The 6,633-nt window shown below is 41.0% G+C and overlaps 1 pseudogene; it reads left to right on the top strand.

Moving 5' to 3' along the window:
* The first annotated feature begins 4,373 nt into the window (after positions 1 to 4,373).
* On the top strand, positions 4,374 to 6,076 carry LOC142430752 (elongation factor 1-alpha 1 pseudogene; annotated as a pseudogene).
* Positions 6,077 to 6,633: the final 557 nt, after the last annotated feature.

A 6,633-nucleotide genomic window follows, 5' to 3' on the forward strand; every position in this document is an offset into this window, starting at 1 on the left:
GGGACCCACTGAGCACACACACCCAGGCCTAGACAGGCACAGATGGATGACAGGGAGGATTTCCTGTTGGAATTAGGACCTTTTTTCTTTGCTATCAGAATCTCCAGAGACAATTTTGCCTTTCTGGTTTTTCTCTTTCTCTAAATTTTCTCCTTGCTGCAAGATTGAAAGGAAGAACTAGCATTCTCTGTTTGCAGTGCTAATATTAAAAGTGACGCTGACCTTCATTATCATCCTCTATGCGCCATTTCCTTTGTGAGAAATAGACTCTCATCCTCACACTATCTGTGAATCAAAATCTGTTGACAACGAGATACAGGCATGTGCAGATTCCTGCGTGCAGTGCATGATTTTAAATGCCCTGAGCTCATGGCTCTATTAAAGTGCATGGTCGGGTCTCTGGAGGTGTCTGTCTGCATTATTCCCTGTGCACTGTGGGTAGTGGTTGACTCATGTTCTCTATGTCTGAGAAAATAATTGTGGAGACATCTGGGTCTAAATTTGTGACCTGTCCTTAGTGACGCATGCTACCCCTTGTCTCTGTTTATGCTGAAGCAATGCTTCCAGTTATAGAGAGCCCCATACTGACAAGGGGTGAACTGGAATGTCATCTCTGGTGGGAGGATTCATAAATAGGGTCATTCATCAGAGTCACAATGAAGGGAACACTCATTGGAAGGACAGCTTTGATTCCAAAAGATAGTAAATGAGTCACAAGAGGAGGAAATAGCAGACCAATATGTCAGAATGCTCTTTATTCTCATTGAGAACAGCGAGACTTCTCACATATTTGAAGAGGACATCCTGTTTTACATAGTGTCACCAAAATAGGGAAACACTCAGTTAGATGCACAGATAGAGCGGCTGCAAAAATGGTCTCAAAATTAAGAGCAAGTGAGGATGTTTCAGGACTTGGCAGTTTAGTTATTTGTTCTGCTGTGCACAGAACCATTGTGAGTAAAACTGACGCAAAAGCACCCAATAACATCTTTGATGGAGTGAAGTGCAGAAAATTGAGATCTATTTTGGTCAGTCAAGTGTAATTAACTAAAATTATCATAAATTATGCCATTTAAAAATTAAAAATTGTTAAAATTATTTAACACATAAAGTACAATAAATATATCATTTCTAATTAAGTTACAACTACATGCCTTGCAAATAATTAGGAACTCAAAGTGCAGTACATAAATAATAAATACTATAAAGAAATAAATATTACATAAAAGTTCACTCTACCTGGTGGCATAGAGGATTTCACATTGGGATGTTAAGTGCAAGGTCAGCAGATAAAATGCACCAGACATCCTGAGGGAGACAGATGAGGCTCTCCAGAGTTTTGCAAGGATTGCAAATTATATAATCCAAATTCATAGGAGGGAATAGTGTCAGAGCTTAAACTGTGAGACTCTGACCTGAAGAAGGCTGTGGATGACAGAGGAAGCTCAAACACATTTGCAGGATCTTCACAGGGAATACACCTCCAGTGATTTTCCTCTCGCCATGACTGAGGGGTGGAACAAGCTGGCAGTCAGAGAGTATTGAAGAGATAACTGTAGAAGGTTACATCTGACTTGGATGGTTACAAACTTGTCATTTGATCTCCCCTTTGATATTCTTTGTAATTAATCTGGGTTTTAATATTTTCTGGTTCTGTTTTATACACTTAGAATTTATTTCTGCTGTGCTCAGTCATTGTTGGTAGCATTTTTGACTCTCTTGATATCTTTTTCTATGTTTTTCAATTTATGTAGTGAAGAATGGGTGAATCTACAGAGACAATAAGGGTTCCTGGGGGCTTTAGCAAGAGAGGTGGGGAGAAAAGGGTAGTTGAGATAAAGGAGTTCAACAAGGAAGAACACGTTTTCTAACTGATGGTCGTAGTGACTGTGAACACTGCTTCCATGATTGAACTATAGAATGGTATGATGTTTGGATTAGATCTTAATAAAAGGATTTTTTAAAAGAAGTAGAACATTCAAAGATATTAGTTGCGGGACAAATGTAAAACATTTTTATTTTGAACACTTCAAAATAATTTTAATAAAATATTACACATTAAATAATAAGTCTAATATTGATATAGTTATCTAATATATCTCATTTAAATTTTTGCCAATTTTTCAGTTAAAAAATTTTATAGTGCCTAAAGCCCTAAGGAGCCATTCTACTCTGCTCTAGATGGTCACTATAAGTCAGAATTCACTTGGTGCCAGTGGGATATAGTTATTGACCTTCCAATAGCTAGTTTGTTTTCTATGTATTCTGTAATTTGTTTAATCACAAAATACTATTGTCAGGAATTGTTCTTTTCCCCCATTATCGTGGTTTCCATAGAATTTCTTACATTGTGTTTTTAGGTTAATGAGGCCATCTTTTTCTGTGACATCATTTATGGTATTATAATACCTTTACTAACATTTTGATGGTCTTCCTTTTAAATATACTTTTCTAGTGTGCTTCAATTGACAAGGTAGCTTGATAAAAATAACCATATTCTTCCTTCCATTTGCATTTTTTCCTTCTTTTGTAGTGTAAGGACGTCTTAACAGTATATTTAGGTTAAAACCATGTCTGAGGTCACCAGCAAAAGCTCAGTTTACACACAGGCATTGTATATAGCAGCAGTTTGCTCACCCAGGGAAGAGACAGAGTTGGCTCATCATAAGGAGTGGACACCAGTCTCCACAGGCAGCAGTCTCACTCTGTGGCCAGTGCATGGATGGAGGTCTACAAGCATCCCTTGTATGTGCTGCAGTTGAACAGTGTTCCCTCCTCACCAGCAGAGATAACGAAATAGGGTTGTGCTATGAGGTGGAATCTACTGGAAGGCAGTGAGCTGATTTTGCTATTTTTCTTGTTTTGTATATTCCATGTAATGTGTATAATAATCAGTTTTGGGAATGTTAGCATGTGTTCAGAAGAAAGTAAAAAAGATATGTTGTAGGATGCCAGCGACTAAAGAGCGATTTTGGATCCAGAAGCCTTGGGAAAGGCAGTCAGACAGCAAGGCCGATTCCAGTAGCCGGACTGACACATTTGGTCCAAAGCACACCTGGGTCTATGATGGACTCTGGGGAAGGACAGCAAACTGCACTTGGACTGCCTGCTTCCTCAATTTCCCATTCCTATTTGGGTTTGTATCTCAGATGTATTTTGTCATTGTGGGTAATATTCTTGATTTTTTGTTAGTTTTTTTTTGTTTGTTTTACATTAGATGAAACCCGGAATGGATGAACATATAGAGATAGCAAAGAGAATAAGAGATTCTGGGGCCTACAGTGGGGGGTGGGATCAAAGGGAGCTGATGCCAAGGAGTTCAATAAGGAAGAGGGTGTTTTGAAACTAATTTTGGCAGCAAATATACAAATACTGCTTGATACACTTGAACTATGAATTGATATGTTTATTAGCTCCAAATAAATCGGTTTTGGGGTAAAAATGAGAAAATAAATATTGAAGACTTTTCAATTGCTAATAATATTTATTTTGCAATTATTCCTTTTATATTTATTTTTTTAATCTTTTTATTGGGGCTCATAATGCTCTTATCACAGTCTGTACATACATCAATTGAGCAAAGCACCCTTATACATTCGTTGCACTCGTCATTCTCATAATTCACCTTCCACTTGTGTTCCTGGAATCAGCTCGGTTTCCCTTTTTTCCCCCCATCCCCCTCCCTCCCCGGTCCCACCCCTGGTCCCTTGATAGTTTATAAATACTTATTATATCTTATCTTACACTCCCCGGCATCTCCCCTCACCTGCCTCCCCATTGCCCATCTCCAAAGAGGAGGGTACACATAGATCTCTGAGGTTGGTTCTCCCTTTCTACACCCCCTTCCCTCCTGGTGTCACCACTCCCAAAGCTGGTGTTGAATGGTTCGTCTGTCCTAGATTCCCTGTGTCTCCAGATCCCCACTGCACCGCTGTATATCCTCTGGTATAACCAGGTCCGCAAGGCAAGGTAGAATTGGGTCATGATGATTGGGAGGGGAGGAAGCGTTCAGGAACTAGAGGAAGGTTTTGAGTTTCATTGTTGCTACACTGAACCCTGAATGGCCCATCTCCTCCACACTACCCCTCTGGAAGGGGTGTCCAACTGTCTACAGATAGTATTTTAAATTCAAATTCTGCTTATATAATCATCTCTTTTCTGGTTCAATATTTCAGCTTGTTTTTTAAAGTGTTGTAAAATCAAGGTTTTTCATCAGTTTCTGATTATGTGTGAAAAAATTATCTTTCACTTTGTAACTTATTTTTCTCATGATACATGTATAGGCAACAAAATATTTTCAACATTATTCTCCTGCATAATTCAGTGGCATTAGATTAATCATTATGTTCAAAAATTGCCAACAGCGCTTTTTCGCAACGGGTTTGCCGCCAGAATATAGGTGTCGGTGAAAACCATCGCAAAAGCCAAAGCCAAAATGGGAAAGGAAAAGACCCATATCAACATTGTCATCATTGGTCATGTCGATTCTGGCAAGTCCACCACAACTGGTCACCTGATCTACAAATGTGGTGGGATCGACAAGAGAACCATCGAAAAATTCGAGAAGGAAGCTGCTGAGATGGGGAAGGGCTCCTTCAAGTATGCCTGGGTCTTGGATAAGCTGAAAGCCTAATGGGAACGTGGCATCACCATTGATATTTCCCTGTGGAAATTTGAGACCTGCAAGTACTATGTGACCATCATCGATGCCCCCGGACACAGAGACTTCATTAAAAACATGATTACAGGAACATCACGGGCTGACTGTGCTGTCCTCATCGTTGCTGCTGGTGTGGGTTAATTTGAAGCTGGTATCTCCAAGAATGGGCAGACCCGTGAGCATGCCCTTCTGGCTTACACACTGGGTGTGGAACAGTTAATTGTTGGTGTTAACAAAATGGATTCCACTGAGCCACCCTACAGCCAGAAGAGATACGAGGAAATTGTTAAGGAAGTCAGCACCTACATTAAGAAAATTGGCTATAACCCTGACACAGTAGTATTTGTGCCAATTTCTGGTTGGAATGGTGACGACATGCTGGAATCAAGTGCTAATATGCATTGCTTCAAGGGGTGGAAGGTTACCCGCAAGGATGGCAATGCCAATGGGACCACACTACTTGAAGCTCTGGATTGCATCCTGCCACCCACCCGCCCAACTGACAAGCCTCTCCAGGACGTCTACAAGATTGGTGGTATTGGGACTGTTCCTGTGGGCAGAGTGGAAACTGGGGTTCTGAAACCTGGAATGGTGGTCACCTTTGCTCCAGTCAATGTTACCACTGATGTGAAGTCTGTTGAAATACACCATGAAGCTTTGAGTGAAGCTCTGCCTGGGGACAATGTAGGCTTCAATGTCAAGAACGTCTCTGTAAAAGATGTTCACCGTGGCAATGTGGCTGGTGACAGCAAAAATGACCCACCAATGGAAGCAGCTGGCTTCACTGCTCAGGTGATAATCCTGAACCATCCAGGTCAGATCAGTGCTGGACACGCACCTGTGCTGGACTGTCACACTGCCCACATCGCTCGCAAGTTTGCTGAGCTCTAAGAGAAGACTGATGGCCGTTCTGGCAAGAAGTTGGAAGATGGCCCCAAGTTCTTGAAGTCTGGTGATGCTGCCATTGTTGACATGGTGCCTGACAAGCCCATGTGTGTGGAAAGCTTCTCTGACTATCCTGCTCTGGGTCATTTTGCTGTCCGAGACATGAGACAAACAGTTGCTGTGGGTGTCATCAAGGCAGTGGACAAAAAGGCTGCTGGAGCTGGCAAGGTCACCAAGTCTGCCCAGAAGGCTCAGAAGGATAAATGAATATTACCCATCACACCTGCCACTCCAGTCTTAATCAGGGGTGGAAGGACGGTCTCAGCACTGTTTGTCTCAATTGGCCATTTAAGTTTCATAGTAAAAGACTGGTAGATGATAACAATGCATCGTAAAACTTTCAGAAGGAAAATAATGTTTGTGGACCATTTGTTTCTTTTTTGTGTGGCAGTTTTAAGTTATTAGTTTTTAAAATCAGTACTTTTTAAAAGGAAAACAACTTGACCAAAAATTTGTCACAGGATTTTGAGACCCATTAAAGCAAAGTATAATGAGAAAAAAAATTGCCAACATCTGTAAAATTTCCTATCACACACATCACAGAAACACAGGAAATAGAATTCTGACTCGATAATTTCCTCCTTAACATGGAATAAATAGATGGACATGTCTGATTAGAGCACATGGGAGCAAATAAAGGGGGAGGAAGAGAAAGTGGAGCACATCCTGGCCCACTGATCCTTGAGGACATTATTCCCACTTAGAGTGGCCAATCCAAAGAGAAGAGCATAGGGCCGGTCCCACTATGAGACATGACATTTCTCACTGACTCATAGCCCTACATAGGCCAACATTGGAGACATAGTGTGGGGATTTGAGGCCAAACTCAAAGGGCATGCAACAGAACACCAAGGGGAACAGAGCAATGAAGTCAAAACTACCAAAGTAGCAAAACTAGACATTGGGGCATGGCACCAAGGCATGACACCCCATCAGACTCCACCGGAAAATACTCCTAAAGGCCAACAAAGAGTCCTTGAACTAACTACAGGCTCTTATTTGTTCTTGTAGTTGTTTTGTTTTCTTTT

Source organism: Tenrec ecaudatus, chromosome 17, assembly GCF_050624435.1.
Source record: "Tenrec ecaudatus isolate mTenEca1 chromosome 17, mTenEca1.hap1, whole genome shotgun sequence".
In the NCBI taxonomy this organism is placed as follows: domain Eukaryota; kingdom Metazoa; phylum Chordata; class Mammalia; order Afrosoricida; family Tenrecidae; genus Tenrec; species Tenrec ecaudatus.